This window comes from Chenopodium album, chromosome 17, assembly GCF_948465745.1.
Source record: "Chenopodium album chromosome 17, dcCheAlbu1.1, whole genome shotgun sequence".
In the NCBI taxonomy this organism is placed as follows: Eukaryota; Viridiplantae; Streptophyta; class Magnoliopsida; order Caryophyllales; family Amaranthaceae; genus Chenopodium; species Chenopodium album.
The window spans coordinates 15,071,254-15,077,985 of record NC_137850.1 but is presented as its reverse complement, the minus strand read 5'-3'; the positions used below and the strand labels follow the sequence as shown (position 1 = coordinate 15,077,985).

The 6,732-nt window shown below is 36.6% G+C and overlaps 1 non-coding gene across 1 annotated transcript; it reads left to right on the top strand.

Annotated features, from left to right (window-relative positions):
- The first annotated feature begins 331 nt into the window (after positions 1-331).
- Positions 332-437, top strand: LOC145590484 (small nucleolar RNA R71). The gene has a single exon (XR_014102076.1). It is a non-coding gene; the product is annotated as a small nucleolar RNA R71 (small nucleolar RNA).
- Positions 438-6,732: the final 6,295 nt, after the last annotated feature.

Here is a 6,732-nt window from a genome sequence, read left to right as displayed (position 1 = left end):
AATTTGGGAGGGAAGAATCGCTGCTTGTGAAGTTGCACTCTCGAGCTTAGCCTTGATAGATACCACCTCTGTCCCTAAGTCCGAAATTTGCATGGACAAATTGTTGATAGCATTGAGTTGATCAATCGAGCACCCCGTGGTGCTACTCTTGTTTGTCAGCTCTTTCTCAACCTCTTGCCAATTCATGTAGTGTCTCACTACATCCTCAATAATATCAACAACTTCTTCCTCTGTCTTATTCATTATTGAGCTTCCGGCTCCGGCATCAAGACTTGACCTCCCTTGAGGACTCAAACCACCATAAAAGATTTGAATGATTTGGTAAGTGGGGATTTCATGGTGAGGACACTCTCTTTAATATTCCTTGTACCTCTCCCAAGCTTCATAAATGTTTTCACTAGTCCTTTGCTTGAAACTTTGAATCCAAACTCTAGTCTCCGCCGTTTTCTTTTAAGGGAAGAAACGGGAAAGAAATTCTTTAGTGACTTCATCCCAAGTTCTCAAGGAATTAGGCTTCACTTCCTTGTCTAGCCACTCTTGAGCTTTTCCAATTAGAGAGAAAGGAAATAGCTTAAGCCTTATGAATTCCATTTCTACTAAAGATTTCATGTTATTCTAATTAACTTAGCAAGTCATTAACTTCACAAGTATCAGATACTGCTTGAGTGTTCCACTTTAAAAGTGACCTCAAACTATTGAAGTAAAGCTAAGTTATTGACTTACAAATGAAACAAATGGTGCTACATCAGTTTTAAGGTTGTATACTTTATTTAAAGACCTTTTAAAGCTAAGGCTGAATAAATAATGGTTATTATTATGTTCCATAATCAGCAAGTAATCCGTTTACACACGGAAAGACTCACATTCGAAGTAAAGAGCAAAAGCTGCGAATTTATTTGAATGGCATTGTTATCTAAACCATGAGTCAAGAATTCTTAATTATAAACAAACATTTTCCTAACATGAAAACTCACAAAGTTCAAATTAACAACTTTAGCAATGTCACATTAACAAGAACTTACTCAAGGCTATGTAGGCTCTTGATAGTTGATCGATTTGGAATCATTCTAAGACAAGCAAGTCTTACTTGTTAAAAACCGACAAAGTTACTTCAAAGTTTCACAAAGAATTTTAAAGAATGTGGCTGTATTCATCAAATGTGAACAAATTTAACTTAAGTAGCTCAAGAGTTCAGTAAAGTACAGAATCGACTTGGCCAGATATCAAAACGTCTAGAAGATCGAGCGATGTTTGCTTGAGCCAAACGTGACCATCACAAAGTAATGAACTGAACTTTTCATAAATAACTCCACAAAGAACATAGTGTGTCTTCACGGAGACCTCGATGCCATTTGAAAATGACTCGAACAATGATGGATCACATCCCTTCCTATAAAACTCTTAAATATTTGCACAAATGACTAATGTTACACTAAACAAAATGTCGGAGCTAAGAAAGGACACCATATTCAGTTATGGATAGAATTAACTTCTAAATGTCTTTTCAAGTATATGTCTTAGGCTCTTAGCCACAGTGGGAGCTAAGTGGCTCAGTAGGAGCTCACCGGCTTAGCAAGAGCTAGGTGGCTCAGTGGGAGCTTAATGGCTCATTTAAGGCTAAGATAGCTCAAATGGGAGCTAACTGTTTGTTTCACAACGGACTTTTACCCAAAGACAATATACATGTCTCTTTGTAAGAATTCAAGTGAGACTACGGGCATTACCTCCACAACCAAATTGAGAACATAATGTTTGTTGCTCTAAGTGGTGTCTTTCTGGAAAGTGACACATTTCCAAAAGAACAAGTGGGAGAAAAATGAACTCGATGATCATCAAGATTAGCAACAAACTAGAACTGAGAATCTTGAGAATCTCGGAAGACCTTAAAAGTGCTTCGTGAGAATTCATTACTCACAAAACTTCTGAAAGTTGGAGTAAGATCAACAAAATCAAAGGGCTTTGAAAGCACCTTGAAACTCAGTGTTTGATGCAATTACTCCGTATAGGTATAGAATTCACTAAATGTTTGGATTGAATCCTATAAATTTCTATTAAGTTAGAAATAAACCTAAGACTTACAAGCATACTATTTACTATTAGATAGTAAGGGAATAATGCCTTGTAAGATAGCTACGAAAAATCCAAATTCCAAATAATGTTTAGAGGCCATAAAATCCAAAATAGACTCTATGTTTGAAAATCATGTTTAAACTTGATTAATTTGCTTCAAGGGTAAAAGACCCATCGATCGCAAATAAGTTTTCAAGGAGAAACTAACAAATGTGGAAATGTATATGCATACATAGCTAGATTGGTGGAAAAGGATGTAATTAAATTCACGGAGTTGATTTTAATAAAAACCTATTCACCAATCGGAATGCTCAAGTCTTTTCGTGATTATTCTAGCAAAATTGCACATATGAAATATGGCAAAAAGAATACCAAAACCGCCTTCCTAAATAGGATTTTAGAAGAGACTATGAAAATAGTCCAAGGGTTTTGAAAATCTAAATAATGCTAGATTTGAAAGCAAGCTCAAGAAATCCATTATGGGATTGAAGGTAGCATTGCATAAAGGAATTGGAACGTGTTTTCTCATAAAGTTATTAAAAGGATTGACTTATGGAGAAAGATAGAAATGCTTGTGGATAAGAAGTTTAGTGGGAGTAAGGGTTAAACTTGTAAGGTCCAACAAGAAGTTTATGAACTCTATTGTGAAATAACTATCAAATTCTATGCTTAGATTTGAAAGTATTTTCAACAATGGACCAAGCTAAAGACGATACTTAGTGCATATTGGGAATCAAGATCTATTGTATAGACTTAATAAAATGTTTGAACGAGTAAAGGAATTTACCGTGTTAAACATGAATTGAAGGACTTTGAAAGGATTTCGAGCCATATGTATAAAACTGTGTAAATGTTTGAACTAAGTATAAGCTAGGCTAAATACTAAGTCAACAATAAAGACCCTAGTAGAGACTTTCAACCGTATCACATAGCAAGCAGTTTAGCAAGACTTATTGAAACTGGATGAGCTAAAACGTAACATGGATAGAATAAGATTGAGAATCATTCTATAATTAAATCCATCATGTGCGCTACGACATGGAATCATCAAACGACTTACTTGCTTGGAGCATGAGAAGAATACAGTACCAATCAAAATAAATCTAAGTCAGTTCGTTAGATTATGATAAAAAACATCTAAAGTACTTGGATAAGTAAAAGAGATGGATTCTTGACGCATGGAAACAAATGTAATTTAAGAATTGATGTTGCAAGCATAAACCTTAATAAGGATCAGATCCTTAACAAGGAAGCCATATTTATAAGCACGAGCTAAGAAGCGTCATGGCTTGAGAATGGTAACATGGATGTGTTTTCATGTGTAATGTGCAGAAATTTAAGGTAAAATTTCAACAATCACAAGTGATTAGGGTATCCCAAATCATTGTGAGCCGTTTGGAGTGAAACCAAAGCAAAGCATCATCAGGAATTCTACTAAATTATTTGTTGAGAATATTGTTGCCTTAAAGGCAATAATAAGGAAGATGTTAAATAGAAAGTTCATTGTTGAACATTGATGATTGTAGGTTGTCAAGCTGAATATCTTAATTATGAAAATGAGTGGGAGCCATCACTTGGACAATAAATCCTAAATCACAGACAATCCATAACATTCTCAAATTTTATCATCTTATTATGAAAAGTGATCAATAATGAAGATGCTAAGAATTGAAAATTAATTATAACTAAACCTATGCAATAAGTGAACAACAACATTCACAATTGCACGAAAGAAATCAAGCACATTAAATATGAGTGTGATTTCTATAAATGTTTTATAAAGAGTATTACTCTTAAAGCATTTGGAAAATCCATTTATCATATGATGAAACGTTGAAAGGTTTCATAATGGAATAAAAATTATTATTAATTATTCCACAAAACTATTTAATTGTGCTTAGAATTAAATATTGAGTCCATTCGATTTTGAGAATATTCAAAATAGGGTATCAAGACCAGTCTTGGATAAAGAAACACCTATTAAGTGAACATTGAATATTATAATCGAAAATTATCCTGAATCGAGGTCATTTAAATGATGGACGATTAATGATCGCTTTAGATTAGTGTGTAGTTTGATTTATAGCACCGTTTCTTGTGCTATAAAGACATGATTGTCATAAATCATTTGCACAGGTATTGGTTTAGAACCATACTAGATTGACCTATGTGAATACTTTAAGAGATTTAAAATCGTCATAAGTATAATTCTCATTATGGCTATCGGAATCTCTTTCCTCGACCATGAGTATGGTAAGTTCTCTTGTTTGAGTACTATTCCATTTTGATGTTAGTCAAACGTCTGCCGTACATGGAGATTATAATAGCAAGACTCGGACGGCTAGGTGTTCTTAGTAAGAAAAGCTGACATTACAAGACTGGGAATGTCCCCCTACTAACAATACGGAACATGTCTTTGTTGTTTACAAGGCCTCTCAAAGAGCGAGACTATGAAAATGCATAGCGGTGCTCGGATGGATTTTAGAAATCATCTGTTTATTGATAGTCAAACTCGAATTTCTAGAAACACTTCTGTACGTAATAAGGATGACGAATAATCTTACCTTATAGTTTATGAAGAGACATTAAGTGACATAGGAAAAAGGCTATACACTAAAAGCACACTTGTTCGGAAGGACAAGTGGGAGATTGAAAGGAATGGTGTCCTTCGAACAAGTGTATTATTCCGATAGAGGGTTCGGAGCTATTGGAAAACTAATTATTCAGTAAGTTCAAGTGATCGAAATGCCTAGGTGGAGGCCGCTTCCGATCAGTAATATTAATGAATAATTAATATTATAGCTTAATCTTGACTAAACCCTTCGGGTCACACCCAAGAAACTAACGATCCGACACGATGAATTAATCCGAAAGGAATTAATGAGTCACTCAAGTATTGTGAACCAAGACGTCGGATTCCAAAATTAGAGCGTCTGAACCGAATATTAAAAGTCGAGCCAAAATTTAGGAATTGGCGACACGGGAAAATACTTCAAGTAACAAGTAAAAACCCTAGCCGCGCAAAAGGCTAAGGAAGCGCGCCAAATAGAAGTGCGCCACGTGGCAGCGCACTTGGCAGCACGCCATGTGGCAGCACCCAAGTGGTAACGCGCCATGTGGTAGCATGCCACGGTGGCAGCGCGCTAAATGGCAAAACGCCACGTGGCAGCGAGCCACGTTGGCAGCGCCATGTTGCAAGGGCCGCGGACCCGGGTGTTGGGTCATGGACGCGGGCTGAAAGGTGGTTGCCTAACCAAACCTATCTTGGGGTTCAAGGTTGGGTGCCACATGGTTAGCTCACAATGGATTGAGTTGCCTTGTGGAGCAAGTGACGAAGTGGTCCTCACCGAACCATGTGACACTTTTTAATTAGTTATTCCTTGGTTTATTTAACTAGGAATTGAATTCAACATTCTTTCCATGTGGGATCCTTTTGTGAAAAGTCTCACATTTAAGAGGAATTGACAAGGAAGCACTCCTTATAAATAGCCAAGGCATACCTTGGGATTGTTCACTTGAGTAAGAGCTCAATTAGGCATCTCCACTTGAAAGAAAACCTATAAGCTCAATAATTACTCGGGTAGTCTTTATGGTCGGACTTGGCTAACCTCTAAGTAGTAGACCAGTCGGGTCGCGTGTGGGTGGATACGGTCGGAGGTCATCGCCCTTTGTGAGACTTGGCTTTCTCAAGTAAGAGCTCCGGTGGTCGAGCGAAGATGCTTCAAGGGTAATTTAGTATTTTCCTTAATCTTGTTATTTATATCATTAGTTATATTAAATGTGAGTATTCCTTGGGCTCAGGTTTTATTTCCGCGGTGAGTCAGACTCATCGAAACCCAATAAGATTAGCAAGCTCTTTCGTATAGTGCACGAAAAGATTATTTGTTAGATTAGTAAGCTATGCATACAACTTCCTCCCATACTCTAGCAATTTTAAAACATAACATAATCAACTTATATGCAATCTAGGTGCTCAAGTGCAAGTGTATTGGCCAATAGAATCAGGTTCGTCAAGTTTGACCATTACTGTCTTTCAGTTGATTCCTTGGTGCTTTCTCGTAAAAGAGGCACTTACCTAAGTACATGGATCGTTCTTTTCATATGTCATTGCACTTGCCACCCATTGATGTCAAAGGATTACTCGATACTTTGCTTTTGCCAATGCTTTTGAGGCTTTTTAATATGATGTTCCTTAGTTCCTTTATCTCAAGAACCGATTAAAAATCTCTCTTCTGTTTTTTCAATATTTCAATTTCCTCACATTTGAGATTACTTGATGAGTTCCATAAGGCACACATTTGATGAGTATTTAGGTTGTTTTTACCTTCTTTTCATAGCTTTCTTTCTTAATAAATGCGTAGTTTTATGCATTTTCTCTTTATTTCCCTTTTTTCTCTTGTTTTGTGTTTTTATGGTTTTTCTTGTGTTTTCTCCTTCATTTCTTCTCTTTTCGTGGTTGTAGGTATTGAACGAGGTTCGGGTCTCGATATTAGTGGTTTTCTAAGTTGGAAGATGCTTTTGCAGTAAGCTCATTGCATTGGGAAAGCTCAAGATGCAAGGAGGTGGATGCTCCAAGTTTAGCTCTTGCGCTCTCAGGCCGTGCTCCCATGAAGAAGTGGTGTTGAACCCACCGTGGAGTCCTCCAGCTTGTGTTTCAATGAC